We start from the raw sequence: 21,723 nt of genomic DNA, 5'->3' as shown, positions 1-21,723 counted from the left end.
TATATAATATTCACATCCTTCCAATATCAACAAACAAATGAGACTCAAGCTCAAATCAAACACTTCATACTTCCAGATTGATACACATTTTAGTGCTATATCAATAAAACACTTCTATATAAATAAGCACACATAAAAGTGATGCTAATGGAGTCCATCCCCTATCTCCTCCCAAACAAAATCCGGTTTAGAGGTCCATCCCCTATCTTCCCCTAAACCGTGGAGTACATCCCCTATCTCCTCCCACACACAAAACAATGTATGCAAATGCAATGCTCAATCAATACACGTATTTTCTGTATCAATGCCATAGTCAAAATTAATGACTTAACCAATGTGATTAGTTTCAGTTATTCCTAATCCACATGCAATGTCTACAACAATCACGACTATCCTCCACCGATAGCCCAAAACAGTTATTTCTAAACTGAAAATAACTATGTCAACAATTCAATAGACAAATGATACCAATTATCCAATTACGCCATTTAACCAATGAATTCCCCAATTCCATGAATTTAACCCTCTTTACCCAATTCCATGAATTACTTATACAAATTAATTCAATAATACAACTAGGGTTTTTCCCAAAATTTACCAAAGTATCCCCAACATGTTAAAATACCAAAACTTAGAACAAAACCTATAAAATGGAGTAGGAAATCCCTACCTCGAAGAAAACAACACAAATGGTGAAGACAAAGATGAGTGCCCAATTACCAAAGTGCTCCAATTCGCCAAATGTTCAGATTAAATGAAAGCCCTCGACTCCCTCTATCTATTTAATGAAGGATCTAGGGTAGAAACACACCCTAAGTGGATCAAATCTAAGAAAGAAGGTGAGTAGGGAGAAGGAGAAGTCGGACCTAGGGTTTGGAATCCAAAGAAGATGAAAAAGACTGATCAAAACCCGCTGCTGTGTATATAAACTGGACAGGCTCGCTCGAGCGAAGACTTGGTCGCTCGAGCGACCAGACACAAGAAACTACGCTCGAGCCAAGGAAGCCTTGCTCGAGCCAGCAACCCAAAAGCTCGCTCGAGCGAAAGAAAACTCGATCGAGCGAAGAACTCAAACCCTCAGGTCTGAACCCAGACACACGCTCGAGCGAAGAAACTATAGCTCGAGCGAAAGATGAACTAACTCGCTCGAGCGAAGAAAAGCTCGCTCGAGCCAAGAATGCAAAGCTACAGGTCCATACAGGACGCCAACTCTCGCTCGAGCGACCAAACCCCAGCTCGAGCGAAGAACCAAAACGACATCTCGCTCGAGCGACCAACTCCTCGCTCGAGCGAAACACCAAAAACCTGGACAGCAACACTTGGTTTCTAAACCCAACCAACCTGAAACAAACCTGCCCAACACATCCTATAATTCCAAAAGAGAAAATAAAGGACAACAACAACAATTATACAATGACATAATCTACCGAACCTAAGTCCGGATACAATAATCAAATGGGAAAAGACCGGGGTCGCTATAATTAATATATTATTTCTCATGTTCTAAAATATATATATATATAATAAGGTTATTTTTCATTAAACCTCATCACTTTTAAATGAGAAATCAAAGTTTCAAAATAAAAGTAATTTATTTCTCATAATTTCTCACCTAATTTATCTATCTGCTACTATTATAATAACGTGAAGAGTTTGCTATGTTTTTTACTTTTTTTAATGGCTAGGCTGTTTTCCAGTCCGAGATCAGATTGAATCTTGTTTTTGGGCCCATAGGAGCCCACCACAAATCATTTTGATTGTTTACTCAATCATTTTTCTTTATTTATTTCTGTCATGCCCCCAAACCGCCCCTAGTAGTTTGGTACCGTGATGGCCAGTAATCCGAGATAACCGAAGGCCGACTTACAAAAATCACACACAATCAGAGTATAAAATATGGGGCTTACAAGTGCGGAAGCAATATATATATAAAGAAAATCTGAGTAGTCCATGAGAGCCGTGCGTAAGTCCAATGAAATGACATACATTTGTACAAAGTCTTAAAACTTAAATACAATAAAGGAATGAGGTACAAAATACATCTTGACCAAAAGGCTTCTCAAGCCGACATATACAAGTACGCATGAAACATAAGCTAAGAAGCATGATCTTCAAGATGGTACAAAATGCTAATCCAAAACATGTCGGCAATGCACTCCAAAAACACATCGGCATCACGTCTAGGCCTCAATGGCTTCTTGTTCATCACCTACATATATATATAGAGAGGGTGAGCTTGGATACTCAGTGAATGATATTAGAAATAAAGGTCTTGCATGATTGATATCCAAGATCTCTTTCAAAACAATACATAGTATATTTTACGATCAAAGGAAAAAGTCAAGTTCGTTTGCTGGCTTTTCAAGTTCCTTGGATGTTAATAGCATCTACATAATACAAGGGGCGATGACATTCCGAAACAAGAGTGCAGTTGCATTATAGTCCCCTGCAACTAAGGACTTTCAAGACAAGAGTGCAGTTGCATTATAGTCCCCTGCATCTAAGGACTTTCAAGGCAAGAGTGCAGTTGCATTATAGTCCCCTGCAACTAAGGACTTTCAAGACATGTCATCAAAACAAGATAGTGTTCGATATACAAATATAGGGATAGTCATTCATGCTAAATCAAATACTTTTCCAAAACAAGGCAAAACGAGATTTATCAAAACAAGTATAACATATCTTTATTAAAAATACCACTCACATAGTTCTTCAAACGTCGGGGTCGAGACAAGCCCAAGTCCTACAAACACATGGCAAAGCCTATTGAATGCACTTTCAAACAAGTTTCATGTGTATACAAATGATCTCGGGAAACATGCTGGGCAGCAACCAGGTCTAGGCCGAGGTTCCACACCTTCTCGCCGAGGTGTGTTCCCGAGGGCCACATTCAAGGAAAAGAGGTCGGGGAAATCTAGGTCCCCTCTGCTGATGAATCATGAAGAACATGAGCATGAAAAACATGAGAAGTATGAATGTTCAATTACAACCTGTTATTACGAAATCTGGAATTTTCATGCTACGGGTTCGAAAACATGGACCTGGGTACCCATACTTGGAAATCATGCAAGAACAAACACAAAACATGAGTCTAGGCAAAAAGCTTTCGGATCAAAACATGACTTTCCTTGAAGAACGCATGAATGTCATTTTCTCTTTCTAAAACCGAATTTCAAAACGATGCATGGCTTCCAAATCATATCTGATCATGCAATGCAATGACATGAACATAACGAACATCAAGAGCAGATCAAGAATCTAACCTTAGAACACGGATCTAACGGTTCGATCTCTAGGAATTAAGCTTGAAGACTTACTTTCTCACTCTAAAACTTCTTCTTCCTCCTAGAGCTTCTCTCTCTAAAAGGCAAGGTTATGATACCAAATGATAGTTTCCCTTACCCGGTTCTGGGGTTAACCCTCTGCTGAGACACGTGGCGGCGACTGGTTGGGTTTTCCCTGAAAAGGTGGCTGACAGACCAGACAAAGCATGGCGTAAGGGTGTTCAACAAGTAAAGCGGTATGGGCTCTCTGACGAGGCAATGACATCGGCTAATAACAAGGCGTATCTAACAAGCTACACGGAATGGTACTCCGGCAGGGGGTGACATCGGCTAACAGAAGGACTTCGGCAACTAAGGTGACAATGACCTCGGCTAGAAAGGACAACACTTGACTAAGCTGTGCCACATCTTGGCCTAGATGCGCCACACCTCGGTCTAGGTCGTACCACTTCAGGATGAGATCACTTGGGTGCGAAGGTAACATCTCGGCTAATGCATTAAGGCAAGGATGGAGGTCAACAAAGGGGTTCCAAGATACTTCTAGACTGAGGATGACCTCGGCTTGGAAGGGTCTAGGTGTAACGTAACCTAGGCTTGGCAATACATCGGCTAACATAACTTAGGCAAGGCGTGACCTAGGTTTCACATCAAGGGAGGAACAAGGCAAGCACACAACACTTAGACAAATCACAAGGCTTCAAAACAAGGCGTGGATCTCACTCGCTTAAGCGAAACAAGTCACAAACATACACATGCAAGCTTAACAAGCCATAATCTTACAGATGCCCCTGAACATGACTAAGACATAGAATGTGGGTTCCTACAGTCTACCCTCCTTAAAGAAGTTTGGTCCCCAAACTCAAGTTACCTTGTTCTACGAATAACTCCGGGTAACGGATTTTCATTTCCCCTTCCTTTTCCCACGTGGCCTCCTTGCCATAATGCTTCTCCCATTCGATTTTTAACATCGGTATCGACTTGTTTCTCAACTGTCTTACTTGTCGGTCAATAACTCTCATCGGCTTCTCTTCGTAACCTAGGTCTTCATTAACTACAATCCCGGAATAATCTATTACATGCAATGGGTCTCGGATATATTTCCTCAACATTGAAACATGGAACACGCTGTGGACTTGGCTCAAATCTGGCGGCAAAGCGAGTCTGTAAGCAACGGTGTTAAGCTTCTCAAGAATTTCAAATGGCCCAATATATCGGGGTGTAAGTTTACCCTTCTTCCCAAATCTCGAAACTCCTGTCATCGGCGAGACCTTCAAAAATATATGATCCCCAATTTCAAATTCTAACTCTCTCCTTCTCTGGTCGGCATAACTCTTCTGTTGACTCTGCGCGGTTTTAATCCTCTGCTGAATGAGTTTGATCTTTTCAGTTGTCATTTGAACCAACTCGGGGCCAATTAGAGCTTTGTCTCCCACTTCAGTCCAACATATCGGCGATCTGCACTCCCTTCCATACAAGGCTTCATACGGCGCCATGCCTATGCTGGCTTGATAACTGTTGTTGTACGCGAACTCCACTAGTGGCAGATGCGATTCCCAACTTCCCTGGAAATCCAACACGCACAATCTGAGCATGTCTTCGAGAGTCTGGATCGTTCTTTCTGTCTGCCCGTCGGTCTGGGGGTGAAAGGCCGTGCTAAATCTCAACTCGGTCCCCAAGGCTCCTTGTAGACTCTGCCAAAATCTAGAAACGAACTTCGGATCTCGGTCTGACACAATGGACATCGGCACGCCATGAAGCCTAACGATCTCATTCATGTACAATTTGGCAAGTTGGTCGGCATTGAATGTAGTCTTGACAGGCAAAAAGTGTGCTGACTTGGTAAATCTATCAACTATAACCCAAATTGAATTCATTCCCTTCTGCGTCCTCGGCAAACCTATCACGAAATCCATGGAGATGTGTTCCCATTTCCACTCAGGAATTGACAAGGATTGAAGAAGTCCTGCCGGTCTCTGGTGTTCTGCCTTCACTTGCTGACAACACAGACACTGAAATACAAATTCGACTATCTCTCTTTTCATGTTTGGCCACCAAAAGGTCCGCTTCACGTCCTGATACATCTTGGTGCTCCCTGGATGAATCGCAAACTTGGAGCTATGGGCTTCTTGCAAAATCTTCCTTTTCAACTCTGGCACGTCGGCCACGCACAATCTTCCTTCAAACTTAAGCACTTGATCTTCCATGGTGTATCCCGGCCTCGACTTGGTGACGAATTCATCAATTACCTTCTTGAGGAATTTGTCCTCCCTCTGTCTGGTCTTTGCTTCCCCAATAATGGTCGGTTCCACTGAAACCGCTGTCAGGCACGCCAAACTTCCAACTAACTTCCTGCTCAATGCGTCGGTTACGGAATTTGCCTTGCCTGGATGATACTGAATCTGCATGTCATAGTCCTTCAATAGCTCAAGCCATCTTCTCTGCCTCATATTTAACTCTTTCTGAGTGAACAAGTACTTCAGACTCTTGTGGCCGGTGAAAACTTGGCAGGATGTTCCATATAAGTAATGACGCCATATCTTCAAAGCAAAAACCACGGCAGCTAGCTCCAGATCATGGGTAGGATAATTCTTTTCATTGGGCTTCAACTGACAAGACGCGTACGCTATGACCTTACCTTCTTGCATTAACACGCAACCCAAACCCTTATGTGAAGCATCACTGTAAATCTGAAATTCTCCATTAGCCGATGGTAGTACAAGAACTGGTGCTGTAACTAACCTCGTCTTCAACTCCTGAAAGGCTGATTCTCTATCATTGGTCCATTCATAAGCTGCTCCTTTCTTAGTCAGTTGTGTCAATGTTATTGCAATCCTCGAGAAATCCTTCACAAACTTTCTGTAATAACCTGTCAAACCCAGAAAACTACGAATCTCGGACACGTTGGTCGGCGTCGGCCAATTCACAATGGCTTCAATCTTACTGGGGTCAACTGATATACCATCTTCATTAATCACATGCCCTAAAAATGAAATGCTGGAAAGCCAAAACTCACATTTACTCAGCTTGGCGTACAACTTCTTATCTCTCAAGATTTGCAAGGCAAGTCTTAGATGATTCTCGTGCTCGCTCGTACTCCCGGAATAGATCAATATGTCGTCGATAAAAATAATTACGAACTCATCTAGATACGGCTTAAAGACTCTGTTCATCAAGTCCATGAATGCTGCTGGGGCATTGGTTACTCCGAAGGGCATTACCAAAAATTCGTAGTGGCCATATCTTGTCCGAAAAGCAGTTTTCTCAATGTCCTCGGCCTTAACCTTCAACTGGTGGTAGCCCGACCTAAGGTCAATCTTGGAAAATACTCGTGCTCCTTGTAGTTGATCAAGCAAATCATCGATCCTAGGCAATGGGTACTTGTTCTTAATGGTCACCTTATTAAGTTCTTTGTAGTCAATGCAAAGACGAAGTGTACCATCTTTTTTCTTAACAAATAGAACAGGTGCTCCCCACGGTGACGTGCTCGGCCTAACAAATCCTTTATCCAACAATTCCTGTAATTGCGATTTCAGTTCTCTAAGTTCGGCTGGGGCCATTCTGTAGGGTGTTTTGGAGATGGGTTGTGTTCCTGACAGGATGTCCACAGTAAACTCTATTTCTCTATCGACAAGGTGGCCAGGCAACTCATTTGGAAAAACGTCGGGGAATCCCTCGACAACGGGTATGTCGGCTAACTCCACACTTCCATTCAAATCACTTAGTATACTGCACAAATAACCCTGACATCCTTTTTGGATCAACTTACAGGCTTTCATGGATGAGATTAAGTAGGGTGGGGGTACTACTCCTTTACCTTGGAAAATGACCTCGGCTTGGCTTGGGGTCTTCAATGTGACACTCTTAGTAACACAATTAATGGATGCATGATTTGCTACTAACCAATCCATTCCCAATATGACATCGAAGTGAGTCATGCTTAGTGGCATCAAATCAACTAACAACTCTACACCCTCAATCACAACAATACACGCCCTATAAGTGGATGTAACAATCATATTTCTCCCAGATGGAGTAGACACAGATAATACATAATCAAGGGGTTCTAATTCCCTATTCAACTTCTCGGCGAACATAGTACACACAAATGAATGCGTAGAACCCGAATCAATCAATGCGTATGCATCTTGAGAACAAATGGAAAGGGTACCTGACACTACCGCCTCGGCGTTCTGGGCGTCTCCTGGCACCAATGCAAAAACTCTGCCTTGCCTTGCCTGTATTCTCCCGACGTTGTTGTTCTGTACAGGGCCCGAAGTGCTTCCATTCCTCTTTCCGTCGTCAGTCCTTGCTTTCGGGCAGTCCTTCACACGATGACCTATTTCGCTGCACTCGTAGCAAGCCCCTGTTGCCCAACGGCAGACCCCGAAATGTAGCTTTCCACAACTTGCACACACCGGCTTAGCATTTCCTTCCTGATTTGAGTTGCTGGAACTATCTATATTCATCTTCTTCTTGGCATTGAACGGAACTCGGCGATTATCATAATTCTGTCTCTTCCTCTGACCCTCACCTGAACTCTGGTATCGGTTCAAATTAGCTTCAGCCAGGATGGCCTTGTCCAGCACTCCGGCGTATGTCGGCATATTGAGCATATTGACCCGATCTTGTATCGGTCCACGCAACCCACTTTCGAACTTCCTCGCCTTTCGGTATTCGTCGTCAACCATATGAGGCGCATATCTCGCCAGTTCAGTAAAGGCACGATCGTATTCTGCCACTGTCTTGTTCCCTTGCATCAGATTCTGGAACTCCGTGGTCTTTCGGTCTCGAACGCTAAGGGGAAAATGCTTATTGTAGAACAACTCCAAAAACCTTGCCTAAGTCAAACCCGGATTGCTTTCTCGGACCATCATCCACCACCTACGAGCGTCATCGTCTAATGTGAATGCTGCTAGAGATACCTTCTGGGCGTCTGTGCTGGGAAAGATTTCAAACAACTTCTCCATCTCTAGAACCCATGCCTCGGCTTTCATTGGTTCTATACCTCCTTGAAATCTCGACGGTTTCATTTTCTTGAACTCTCTGATTAGGGTTATCGTGTCGCTCCCATACAAAGCTTGTTGTAGAGGCACTTGTGGCACTGGAGGAGGTGGAGCCGTATATCGGCCATTCATCTGCTCGGCCTGCGTGGAAGTGGTACCAGTATCCTGTGGCCTAGGTTGTCTCTGCTCACGAACCAAGCCTTCGACTAACCTTTCCAATCTCTCTAATCTATCTTCTGAACGATCTCGGCCAACTGGAGGTCGACCTCTCCTCATGATGCTAGGAGGATGCAAGATGAGACTTTAAAACAACTGAACAGATAATACGTATGCAAGTAACAAGTGTCTATGCCGAAATGATGCACACATAGTCAAGTAGCAAGCAATATGATGCAAATCCTAACATCATTCTAAGGGAAATCCTATGCTCTTTAGGACTCAAGGTGTGTGATTAACGTACTATAAGGAACTTGTGCTCTGATACCAATCTGTCACGCCCCCAAACCGCCCCTAGTAGTTTGGTGCCGTGATGGCCAATAATCCGAGATTACCGAAGGCCGACTTACAAAAATCACACACAATCAGAGTATAAAATATGGGGCTTACAAGTGCGGAAGCAATATATATATATAAAGAAAATCTGAGTAGTCCATGAGAGCCGTGCGTAAGTCCAATGAAATGACATACATTTGTACAAAGTCTTAAAACTTAAATACAATAAAGGAATGAGGTACAAAATACATCTTGACCAAAAGGCTTCTCAAGCCGACATATACAAGTACGCATGAAACATAAGCTAAGAAGCATGATCTTCAAGATGGTACAAAATGCTAATCCAAAACATGTCGGCAATGCACTCCAAAAACACATCGGCATCACGTCTAGGCCTCAATGCCTTCTTGTTCATCACCTACATATATATATAGAGAGGGTGAGCTTGGATACTCAGTGAATGATATTAGAAATAAAGGTCTTGCATGATTGATATCCAAGATCTCTTTCAAAACAATACATAGTGTATTTTACGATCAAAGGAAAAAGTCAAGTTCGTTTGCCGGCTTTTCAAGTTCCTTGGATGTTAATAGCATCTACATAATACAAGGGGCGATGACATTCCGAAACAAGAGTGCAGTTGCATTATAGTCCCCTGCAACTAAGGACTTTCAAGACAAGAGTGCAGTTGCATTATAGTCCCCTGCAACTAAGGACATTCAAGACAAGAGTGCAGTTGCATTATAGTCCCCTGCATCTAAGGATTTTCAAGACAAGAGTGCAGTTGCATTATAGTCCCCTGCAACTAAGGACTTTCAAGACAAGAGTGCAGTTGCATTATAGTCCCCTGCGTCTAAGGACTTTCAAGACAAGAGTGCAGTTGCATTATAGTCCCCTGCAACTAAGGACTTTCAAGATATGTCATCAAAACAAGATAGTGTTCGATATACAAATATAGGGATAGTCATTCATGCTAAATCAAATACTTTTCCAAAACAAGGCAAAACGAGATTTATCAAAACAAGTATAACATATCTTTATTAAAAATACCACTCACATAGTTCTTCAAACGTCGGGGTCGAGACAAGCCCAAGTCCTACAAACACATGGCAAAGCCTATTGAATGCACTTTCAAACAAGTTTCATGTGTATACAAATGATCTCGGAAAACATGCTGGGCACACCTTCTCGCCGAGGTGTGTTCCCGAGGGCCACATTCAAAGAAAAGAGGTCGGGGAAATCTGGGTCCCCTCTGCTGATGAATCATGAAGAACATGAGCATGAAAAACATGAGAAGTATGAATGTTCAATTACAACCTGTTATTACGAAATCTGGAATTTTCATGCTACGGGTTCGAAAACATGGACCTGGGTACCCATACTTGGAAATCATGCAAGAACAAACACAAAACATGAGTCTAGGCAAAAAGCTTTCGGATCAAAGCATGACTTTCCTTGAAGAACGCATGAATGTCATTTTCTCTTTCTAAAACCGAATTTCAAAACGATGCATGGCTTCCAAATCATATCTGATCATGCAATGCAATGACATGAACATAACGAACATCAAGAGCAGATCAAGAATCTAACCTTAGAACACGGATCTAACGGTTCGATCTCTAGGAATTAAGCTTGAAGACTTACTTTCTCACTCTAAAACTTCTTCTTCCTCCTAGAGCTTCTCTCTCTAAAAGGCAAGGTTATGATACCAAATGATAGTTTCCCTTACCCGGTTCTGGGGTTAACCCTCTGCTGAGACACGTGGCGGCGACTGGTTGGGTTTTCCCTGAAAAGGTGGCTGACAGACCAGACAAAGCATGGCGTAAGGGTGTTCAACAAGTAAAGCGGTATGGGCTCTCTGACGAGGCAATGACATCGGCTAATAACAAGGCGTATCTAACAAGCTACACGGAATGGTACTCCGGCAGGGGGTGACATCGGCTAACAGAAGGACTTCGGCAACTAAGGTGACAATGACCTCGGCTAGAAAGGACAACACTTGACTAAGCTGTGCCACATCTTGGCCTAGATGCGCCACACCTCGGTCTAGGTCGTACCACTTCAGGATGAGATCACTTGGGTGCGAAGGTAACATCTCGGCAAATGCATTAAGGCAAGGATGGAGGTCAACAAAGGGGTTCCAAGATACTTCTAGACTGAAGATGACCTCGGCTTGGAATGGTCTAGGCGTAACGTAACCTAGGCTTGGCAATACATCGGCTAACATAACTTAGGCAAGGCGTGATGTAACGCCCTCAAAATAATAACATTAAACCCATCAGATAAGACAAGCATTTACATATACACTAACCACATTCCTTTATCTCATTGAGTTTCATTACATAAGTATTACATGTTAACATCGAAACAAAATGCCCTACGGGCTTACAGCTTTCCAAGTTAACACTTGGTTTCAACAAAAGAGTACTAACTCGTTTACACATTAAGCCCTTGGCTTGAAGTTACATGTAATACATCAAAAGTAGAACAACTACACTATGTCCGCCTCTAGCCTTCCAAGCTATGTCCTTGGAGGTGGCATGCTTCCTGTACCTGAAAATGATATTCCCATATAGGGTGAGCCACAGCCCAGTAGAAATACACTAAACCAACCATGGACAATGACTAAAACATTAGCAATTGATAGTTGGTCAACACTGATACAATCACATAAATTACATATTTATGTCAACGACTTACAAGTCCCAATTACTTTTCATTTTCCCTTTTTCAACAGATAAGCATGCCAGCTCTATCATCATTTCCACAGATATGTATAAAAACTATATCTCACATTCAGATAAGCATAAAAGCTATATCCACATTCTCAACAGATATGTATATCAACAATATCCACAGATAAGCATACAAGCTGTATCCACACTCTACAACAGATATGTATATCAACAATATCCACAGATAAGCATACAAGCTGTATCCACACTTCACAAAGATAAGCATATGAGCTCTATCTTCACTTCTCTAGACAAGCATATGAGCTCTGTCTACGGAGTTCATCCCCTATCTCCTCCCAATACCTATCCGGTTTAGAGGTACATCCCCTATCTTCCCCTAAACCGCGGAGTACATCCCCTATCTCCTCCTCTACACATAACGTATATAAACACATTGGTTCTATATACAATCACACAATACACACAATTAATGTATTCTATCAACCGTCAAGTTCCATGACACATTCCATTGATTAGTTTCCGTTTACCTAATCATCATGCATTGTCTACAACAATCTCGACTATCCTCTACCGATAGCCCAAAGCAGTTATTTCTAAAACAGAAAATAAATGCACAAATGGATATTCAATCAACATTTTATTTCCTCATTTCTCACCAATTAATTATCCCAATTAATTAAATAATGTAATTAGGCCATTTTCCATAATTACCTTTTCAACCCTTAGGTCCCATTTTCATCAATGATTCAACAATCATTCCATTTTCTATGCCAAACATGCATCTAGGTTTATTATGAATAAAACCCCAACTTTTGTAAAATTACGCAAAAGTCCCAAACTCTCACCAAATTACCAAACCAAGCCCAACATCTCAAATTACCAAAATTTAAAGACAAAACCCATAGAGAGGAGTAGGTTATCCCTACCTCAAATTCGGAGTCCCAAAGGAGAAGACGACAAAACCCAACGTGCTCCAAAACCCGAGATTTTCAGATTAAAATGAAGCCCTCGACGATCAACAACCTTTTTGTAAAGGCCAAAGGTGAGTAAATCACTCCTACTAGATCAAAACCTAGAGAGAAGGTAGAGTCTAGAGTGAGAGGCTCAACAATGGTGATTTTGGAAAAGTAAGAGAGAGAAGAGAAAGTGAAAAAGTGATTTGAAAAGTCACAATTTCGGGACTTTAACCCAGGTCTCCGCTCGAGCGTAAAACACCCCGCTCGAGCGGCCACTCACAGACTTACGCTCGAGCGGCCAACCTCCCGCTCGAGCGCAGAATGCACTCGCCCAGCACTTTTGCAGAACCAGACCTCCGCTCGAGCTCCCAACCCTACGCTCGAGCTCACAACACTGCACAACAAGATACTGGATGGATGTATTCCCCGCTCGAGCGCCAACACCTCCGCTCGAGCGGACAGGCCAAAAATCTGGGCAACTAGTTTTGGTTTCTAAACCCAACCAACCTGTAACCAACCCGCCCAACACATCCTATAACTCAAATACAAAGTAAGAAAGGATGTAAACAAGATAATAAACAACTATCAACATCCACGGACACATGTCCGGATCACTATACAACAAGGGTAAACCCGGGATCGCTATACGTGACCTAGGTTTCACATCAAGGGAGGAACAAGGCAAGCACACAACACTTAGACAAATCACAAGGCTTCAAAACAAGGCGTGGATCTCACTCGCTTAAGCGAAACAAGTCACAAACATACACATGCAAGCTTAACAAGCCATAATCTTACAGATGCCCCTGAACATGACTAAGACATAGAATGTGGGTTCCTACAATTTCCATTCTTCTTTTTCTATTCATTTTTCGCAATACTTAACAATAGTCTTTTCCGTTGAGACAAAAGAACTGTCCATACAGTCGCATGACTATTTGTTTGAAATTTAATTTGTAAGAATTTTTCAATTGTTACTTGTACAATAATGTTTTCAGATTTTTTTTTTTTTTTTGACAAAAAAAAAAAAAAAAAGGAAGCCAAACTCCATAGTAGTTGTTTCATTTTGGAAAACTATCGATAAAAATTAAAAATAGATAAAAACAACTTTAACCTTATCAACTGATAATGAAAATCATAAACTAATTCAAATTCCAAGTTCCATATCGACATAGGGCAGTGTTGAAAATGCCCATATTTATGACTCTAGCCCACAATGGTGTGGGTAGACGAAGTTATAGTTTTTCATTTTTTTTTTTATTTTTCTTTTTTAAATTTGATATATGGCCCATTTAACTGACTAATAATGTTAACGTATTTAATAATGTTCCTAAAAAGAGTTTAATTTTCTAAGATGGAGAAATAATTTTCCGAGGATAACAGATTTTCTTCTAATATTCAGGGTCTATACATTAATTATTAGTAGATTCACCAACTTTCAAATTTAATAAGGAAATCATAAAAGATGGACACATAATTTACCAAGTATAACAGATTTTACTTTTGTTGTTTGGGAGGAATGACCCTTTGGGGTCTTATTTATATACCCTTGTTGTTTTATTAATATATTATTTCTCATGTTCTAATATATATATATATATATATATATCTATAAAATAAGTTTATTTTCATTAAATCGCATCACTTTTAAATGAGAAATCAAAGTTTCAAAATAAAAGTAATTTATTTCTCATAATTTCTCACATAATTTATCTATCTACTACTATTATAATAGTGTGAAGAGTTTGCTATGTTTTTTACTTTTTTTAATGGCTAGGCTTTTTTCCAGTCCGAGATCAGATTGAAGCTTATTTTTGGGCCCGTGGGAGCCCACCACGAATCATTTTGATTGTTTACTCAATCATTTTTCTTTATTTATTTCCATTCTTCTTTTTCTATTCATTTTTCGCTATACTTCACAATAGTCATTTCCATTGAGACCAAAGAACCGTCAACACATTCGCATGACTATTTGTTTGAAATTTAAATTGTATGAATTTTTCAGTCCTTACTTGTACACTAATATATTCTGATTTTTTTTTTTACAAAAAAAAAAAAGAAAAAAAAAAGCCAAACACCATAGTAGTTTTTTTTATTTTTGAAAACTATCTATAAAAATTAAAAATAGATAAAAATAACTTTAACATTGTCAACTGATAATGAAAATCATAAACTAATTCAAATTCCAAGTTCCATATCAACATAGGGCAGTGTTGAAAATGCCCATATTTATGACTCTTACCCACAATGGTGTGGGTAGTTGAAGTTATAGTTTTTCATTTTTTTTTATTTTTCTTTTTTAAATTTGATATATTGTAGCGATCTCGGGTTTACCCTTGTTGTACAGTGATCCGGACATGTGTCCGTGGATGTTGGTAGTTGTTTATTATCTTGTTTACATCCTTTCTTACTTTGTATTGAGTTATAGGATGTGTTGGGCGGGTTGGTTACAGGTTGGTTGAGTTTAGAAACCAAAACTAGTTGCCCAGATTTTTGGCCTGTACGCTCGAGCGGAGGTGTTGGCGCTCGAGCGGGGAATACATCCATCCAGTATCTTGTTGTGCAGTGTTGTGAGCTCGAGCGTAGGGTTGGGAGCTCGAGCGGAGGCCTGGTTCTGCAAAAGTGCTGGGCGAGTGCATTCTGCGCTCGAGCGGGAGGTTGGCCGCTCGAGCGGAAGTCTGTGAGTGGCCGCTCGAGCGGGGTGTTTTACGCTCGAGCGGAGACCTGGGTTAAAGTTCCGAAATTGTGACTTTTCAAATCACTTTTTCACTTTCTCTTCTCTCTCTTACTTTTCCAAAATCACCATTGTTGAGCCTCTCACTCTAGACTCTACCTTCTCTCTAGGTTTTGATCTAGTAGGAGTGATTTACTCACCTTTGGCCTTTACAAAAAAGTTGTTGATCGTCGAGGGCTACATTTTAATCTGAAAATCACGGGTTTTGGAGCACATTGGGTTTTGTCGTCTTCTCCTTTGGGACTCCGAATTTGAGGTAGGGATAACCTACTCCTCTCTATGGGTTTTGTCTTTAAATTTTGGTATTTTGAGATGTTGGGCTTGGTTTGGTAATTTTGTGAAAGTTTGGGGCTTTTGTGTAATTTTACAAAAGTTGGGGTTTTATTCATAATAAACCTAGATGCATGTTTGGCGTAGAAAATGGAATGATTGTTGAATCATTGATGAAAATGGGACCTAAGGGTTGAAATAGTAATTATGGAAAATGGCCTAATTACATTGTTTAATTAATTGGGATAATTAATTGGTGAGAAATGAGGAAATGAAATGTTGATTGAATATCCATTTGTGCATTTATTGTCTGTTTTAGAAATAACTGCTTTGGACTATCGGTGGAGGATAGTCGAGATTGTTGTAGACAATGCATGATGATTAGGTAAACGGAAACTAATCAATGGAATGTGTCATGGGACTTGACGGTTGATAGAATACATTAATTGTGTGTATTGTGTGATTGTATATAGAACCAATGTGTTTATATACGTTATGTGTAGAGGAGGAGATAGGGGATGTACTCCGCGGTTTAGGGGAAGATAGGGGATGTACCTCTAAACCGGATAGGTATTTGGAGGAGATAGGGGATGTACTCCGTAGACAGAGCTCATATGCTTGTCTAGAGAAGTGAAGATAGAGCTCATATGCTTATCTTTGTGAAGTGAAGTGTGGATACAGCTTGTATGCTTATCTGTGGATATTGTTGTATACATATCTGTTGTAGAGTGTGGATACAGCTTGTATGCTTATCTGTGGATATTGTTGATATACATATCTGTTGAGAATGTGGATATAGCTTTTATGCTTATCTGAATGTGAGATATAGTTTTTACACATATCTGTGGAAATAATGATAGAGCTAGCATGCTTATCTGTTGAAAAAGGGAAAATGAAAAGAAATTGGGACTTGTAAGTCGTTAACATAAATATGTAATTTATGTGATTGAATCAGTGTTGACCAACTATCAATTGCTAATGTTTTAGTCATTGTCCATGGTTGGTTTAGTGTATTTCTACTGGGCTGTGGCTCACCCTATATGGGAATATCATTTTCAGGTGCAGGAAGCATGCCACCTCCAAGGACATAGCTGGGAGGCTAGTGGCGGACATAGTTTTGTCGTTTTACTGTTGATGTATTACATGTAATTTCAAGCCAAGGGCTTAATGTGTAAACGAGTTAGAACTCTTTGTTGTATCCAAGTGTTGACTTGGAAAGCTGTAAGCCCGTAGGGCATTTTGTTTTGATGTTAACATGTAATACTAATGTAAACGGAACTCTAATGAATAAAGGAATGTGGTTAGTTTATATATCAATGCATGTCTTATCTGATGGGTTTATTGTTATTATTTTGAGGGCGTTACAACTTGGTATCAGAGCGTACCGGGTTCGAATACTTTGGGTACGTGGGAAGTGATTAGGATCACAATGGGTTTGTCTCGCTTGATAGAGACTTAGATGTAGAATCATATGCTATGTACTTAAATGCTAACATGCTTATGTGACTATGTGGGTATGGGATTTAATTTCTAGGATGTTGATTGGATCCTTGAGTTTCTGGGAGTCTTGTTGGAAAAGCACTTGATCAACGCTGTTTCTAACCGGAACTCTAGCAACGCCTCGGGACTATCATTATCCGGAAATGAAGTTCGTAAGTGCTTATGTGTTTATGTGCTTATGTGGAGTGAATTACAGTTTTCCATGCATTAGGACGTGAGTGTTTAGTTTCGGCACACTTAGGAATGTGCTAACGTTCTGTGTTGCCTTTATTAGGATGTCAGGACGAGGAAGAGGTGCTAGGCGTGGTAGACCTGCGAGGCAGGAAGTACCGTTACAAGGTGAGATTCCGGCAGTGCAGGAGGGAGTTTGGCAGGCCAATGTGGCCGAGCCAGTAGGTCAGCAGGCTATGGGTGCCTTGGCCAGAGAGATAGCGGGAGCTTTGGGTATTCTTAGAGCTGGGAATCAGGCAGTTGAGGCAGGGCCTTCCTTCTTGAAGAGGGAGTTCTTTCGGTGTAATCCGGACGAGTTTATCGGGGATCCTAAAGAGCCGCTTAAGGCAGATGAATGGCTCGAACAGACAACGAAGACGTTTGAGATGCTTGGCATCGAGGACGGAGCACTGAAAGTGACCTTGGCATCCTTTCAACTGAAGGGAGATGCGGGTCAATGGTGGAAATACGAGAAAGCTCGTGTTGGTGGTACTTGGGAGGCGTTTGTGAATGCTTTTCAGGAGAGGTTCTTATCAGCAGCAGCTAGGGAGAAGCTGAGGGATCAGTTTAGCCGGCTTAATCAGCAGGGCTTGTCAGTGGCCGAGTTTGAGGCTACTTTTACCAGTCTGTCTAGGTTTGCACCTGAACTGGTGGCGTCTGAGGAACGCCGTTGCTATGAGTTTGAGCGGAAGTTGAGGCGGGGCCTCAAGTTGAGAATTGGTGGGTCTTATATTCGAGAGTATAGACACCTAGTGGATGCTGCAGCTCATATGGAGCTTATGATGCAGGAGGAGGATGAGGGTCAGAGAGGCTCCAAGAGGAGCCAGGATAGTCAGAGTGATGGCAGGAGACAGAAGGGTAATAACCCTCAGCAGTCTCAGGGTGCAGTCTCTAGATCGACCTTCCCAGTGCCGAGTGTTGGCTCCGGGAGAGGTGGTCAGGGAGAATTCACTTGTTACAAGTGTGGCCAGCTGGGTCACAAGGTTTCTGTTTGCCCGCAGAAGGGTGGGGGTCAGAAAGCTGCTTCTTCTTCAGCTAGACCGCCGAGTCAGAGTTTGGGCAGGGGGCAGCTCTTGATTTGTTATCAGTGTGGACAACCTGGGCACATGAAAAGGTTTTGCCCACGGTTGAGTGCCACTTCGGGAGCGTCTGGTTCTAGGCAGACGCAGGGTTTTCAGCCAGCTCAGTCTGTGCAGGCCTCGAGGGCCAATCCGGGGGCTTCGTCATCCCAGTCTGTGCAGCAGTCTTTTGCTCCGAGAGGTGAGCAGGTAGACCAGGGGCCTACGGGGCGCGTGTATGCTGTTACCGCGCAGGATTTAGTACCAGCTCCATCAGTAGTGAGAGGTACTTTTCTGTTTTGCAACTCAGTTGCTAGTGTGTTGATAGACACGGGTGCATCTCATTCTTTTGTATCTGCTGCATTTGCATCTGTTTTAGAATTGGAGTTAGCACAGTTAGCATCTCCTATTTGTGTGGTATCGCCTTTGGGTGGTGAGTTGATTCTGAAACAGGGTGTTAGAGGATGTGATATAGAGGTCGCCGACTATAGGCTTCCTTTTCCGTTTGTTGTCATGCCCATGAAGGGTTTTGATGTTATTTTGGGTATGGACTGGTTATCGTCATACCGGGCTGTTATTGATTGCTACCGCCAGAGGGTTACATTGTGTACCTTGAGCGGGGAGTGGTTCCATTTCTTGGGAGACCGGGTTGGTAGTGTTTTGCCACCGGGGTATGATTCGCGAGGGCGAAGTGAGCTTAGTAGTCTACTTGCTAGCTTTGAGAGTGGTGAGAGTGGTGAGACCCAGCATGTATTGCCGAGGGTGGTTTGTGAGTATTCGGATGTTTTTCCCGAAGATCTTGTTAGTTTGCCACCTCACCGAGAGATAGAGTTCTCTATTGATTTAGTGCCTGGTACGGCGCCGATTTCTATGGCACCTTACCGTTTTGCTCCAGCAGAGTTGGTTGAGCTGAAAGTTCAGCTCCAGGAATTGCTAGATAAGGGCTTTGTTCGCCCTAGTGTTTCACCGTGGGGAGCACCGGCCCTCTTTGTTAAAAAGAAAGATGGTGCCTTGAGATTGTGTATAGACTACCGGAAGTTGAATCGGGCTACGGTTAAGAATAAGTATCCTATGCCCCGTATAGATGATTTGTTTGACCAGTTGAAGGGTTCCCGTTGTTTCTCTAAGATAGACTTGAGATCGGGTTACCATCAGTTGAGGGTCAGGGAGGAAGATATTCCTAAGACGGCATTCCGTACGCGGTATGGCCATTATGAGTTTCTAGTGATGCCATTCGGACTTACCAATGCACCGGCAGTCTTTATGGACTTGATGAACCGGATTTTCCGGGAGTTCTTAGATCGATTTGTGGTTGTCTTTGTGGACGACATCCTTATCTATTCGTTTTCTGAGGAGGAGCACGAGGCACACTTGAGAGTGGTGCTTGAGTTACTTAGAGCCCATAGGCTGTATGCCAAGTTCGGGAAGTGTGAGTTCTGGCTGGGGGAAGTCAAATTCTTAGGCCACGTGGTATCCGGGGAAGGGGTGTCTGTTGATACATCCAAGGTTGAGGCAGTGCAAGATTGGGCACAGCCTAAGAGTGTGTTTGAGATCCGCAGTTTTCTGGGATTGGCTGGGTATTACCGTCGGTTTGTGAAAGATTTCTCCAGGTTAGCGTCACCGTTGACTAGGCTGACTCAGAAGGGAGTCAAGTTTGTGTGGAGTGAGACTTGTGAAAAGTCGTTCCAAGAGCTAAAAGTTAGATTGACCACCGCTCCGGTGTTGATTATTCCGGAGAGAGGGTTGGGTTATGCGGTTTATTGTGATGCCTCACGAGAGGGTTTGGGTTGTGTGTTGATGCAAGAGGGGAAAGTGGTAGCTTATGGCTCACGTCAGTTGAAAATACACGAGAAGAATTACCCCACACACGACCTAGAGTTAGCAGCTGTGATCTTTGCCTTGAAAATCTGGAGGCACTACCTTTATGGTGAGAGGTTCGAGGTATTCTCGGATCATAAGAGTTTGAAGTATCTGTTTACACAGAGAGACTTGAATCTGAGGCAGAGGAGATGGATGGAGTTCATCGAAGATTATGATTTTGAGTTACATTATCATCCGGGAAAGGCCAATGTTGTGGCCGATGCCCTTAGTAGGAAGACCATTAGTGATGTTGCTAGTATAGCCATCCGGGAATGGGTGATGTTGGGAGCACTTGGCGAGTTTGATTTGCTACTGGGCGAATCTGTCGAGGCTGCGGCCTTGTTTTCTGTTGTTGCGCAGCCTACACTTGTGACTAGAGTGTTAGAGGCACAGAGAGGTGACCTTGAGGTAGAATCCCTCCGAGAAAAGATCTCCAGTGGGAAAGTTGAGAAGGGTTTGACGGTGTATCCCGACCTGAGTGTGAGATACCGAGACCGCTTGTTTGTACCGGAGTCTTGCCGAGAGGAAGTACTCCGAGAGTTTCATCATTCGCGCCTTGCGGTGCATCCGGGAGGTACTAAGATGTATCAGGATTTGGGTCGCCAGTTTTGGTGGCGGGGTATGAAGAGAGATGTGGCTGTTTTCGTATCGAAGTGCCTTACTTGCCAGCAGGTGAAGGCCGAGCATCAGAGGCCAGCGGGTTTGTTGCAACCCTTGCCTATTGCCGAGTGGAAGTGGGAGCATGTCACTATGGACTTCGTTGTAGGTCTTCCGAGGACTCAGCGGGGTAGTGATGCTATTTGGGTGGTTGTAGACCGGTTGACTAAGTCGGCGCACTTTATTCCTATGCGCATGAGAGATTCGGTAGATCATCTTGCCGATTTGTATATTCGGGATGTAGTGAGATTGCACGGGGTCCCAGTGACGATCGTCTCAGATAGAGATCCTCGTTTTACTGCTAGGTTGTGGCAGAGTTTGCAGAGTGCCTTGGGCACTAAGTTGACCTTTAGTACGGCCTATCATCCTCAGACTGACGGGCAGTCCGAGCGTACTATTCAGATCCTCGAGGATATGCTTCGGGGTTGTGTCCTGGACTTCAGTGGGACGTGGGAGAGGCACTTGCCATTGGTAGAGTTTGCCTACAACAACAGTTTTCAGTCTAGCATCGGTATGGCACCGTTTGAGGCCTTGTATGGCCGACCGTGTAGGTCTCCAGTTTGTTGGGCCGAGGTGGGTGATGCACCTTTGTTGGGTCCGGAGTTGGTTAGGGAGACGACGGAGAAAGTTGAGCTTATCCGTAGGAGGCTTGTTACAGCCCAGAGTCGACAAAAGAGTTATGCCGACCGTAGGAGGAGGCCTTTGGCGTTTGAGGTAGGTGATCATGTCTTTCTGAAAATATCACCTAGACGAGGCCTGATGAGGTTTGGGAAGAGTGGAAAGTTATCCCCTCGGTTTATTGGTCCTTTTGAGATCCTTGAGAGGATAGGTGAGGTTGCTTATCGGTTAGCCTTACCGCCGCAGTTATCCGGAGTACATGACGTGTTTCATGTGAGTATGCTTCGGAAGTATGAGCCAGATCCATCACATGTGTTGGATTGGACTGATTTAGAGGTAGATGAGGATGCCTCGTATGAGGAGAGACCGGTACGGGTCTTGGATA

This window comes from Camellia sinensis, chromosome 12 (genome assembly GCF_055761805.1).
Source record: "Camellia sinensis isolate YWXY chromosome 12, ASM5576180v1, whole genome shotgun sequence".
In the NCBI taxonomy this organism is placed as follows: Eukaryota; Viridiplantae; Streptophyta; class Magnoliopsida; order Ericales; family Theaceae; genus Camellia; species Camellia sinensis.
Note: the sequence above shows the minus strand (reverse complement) of the source record.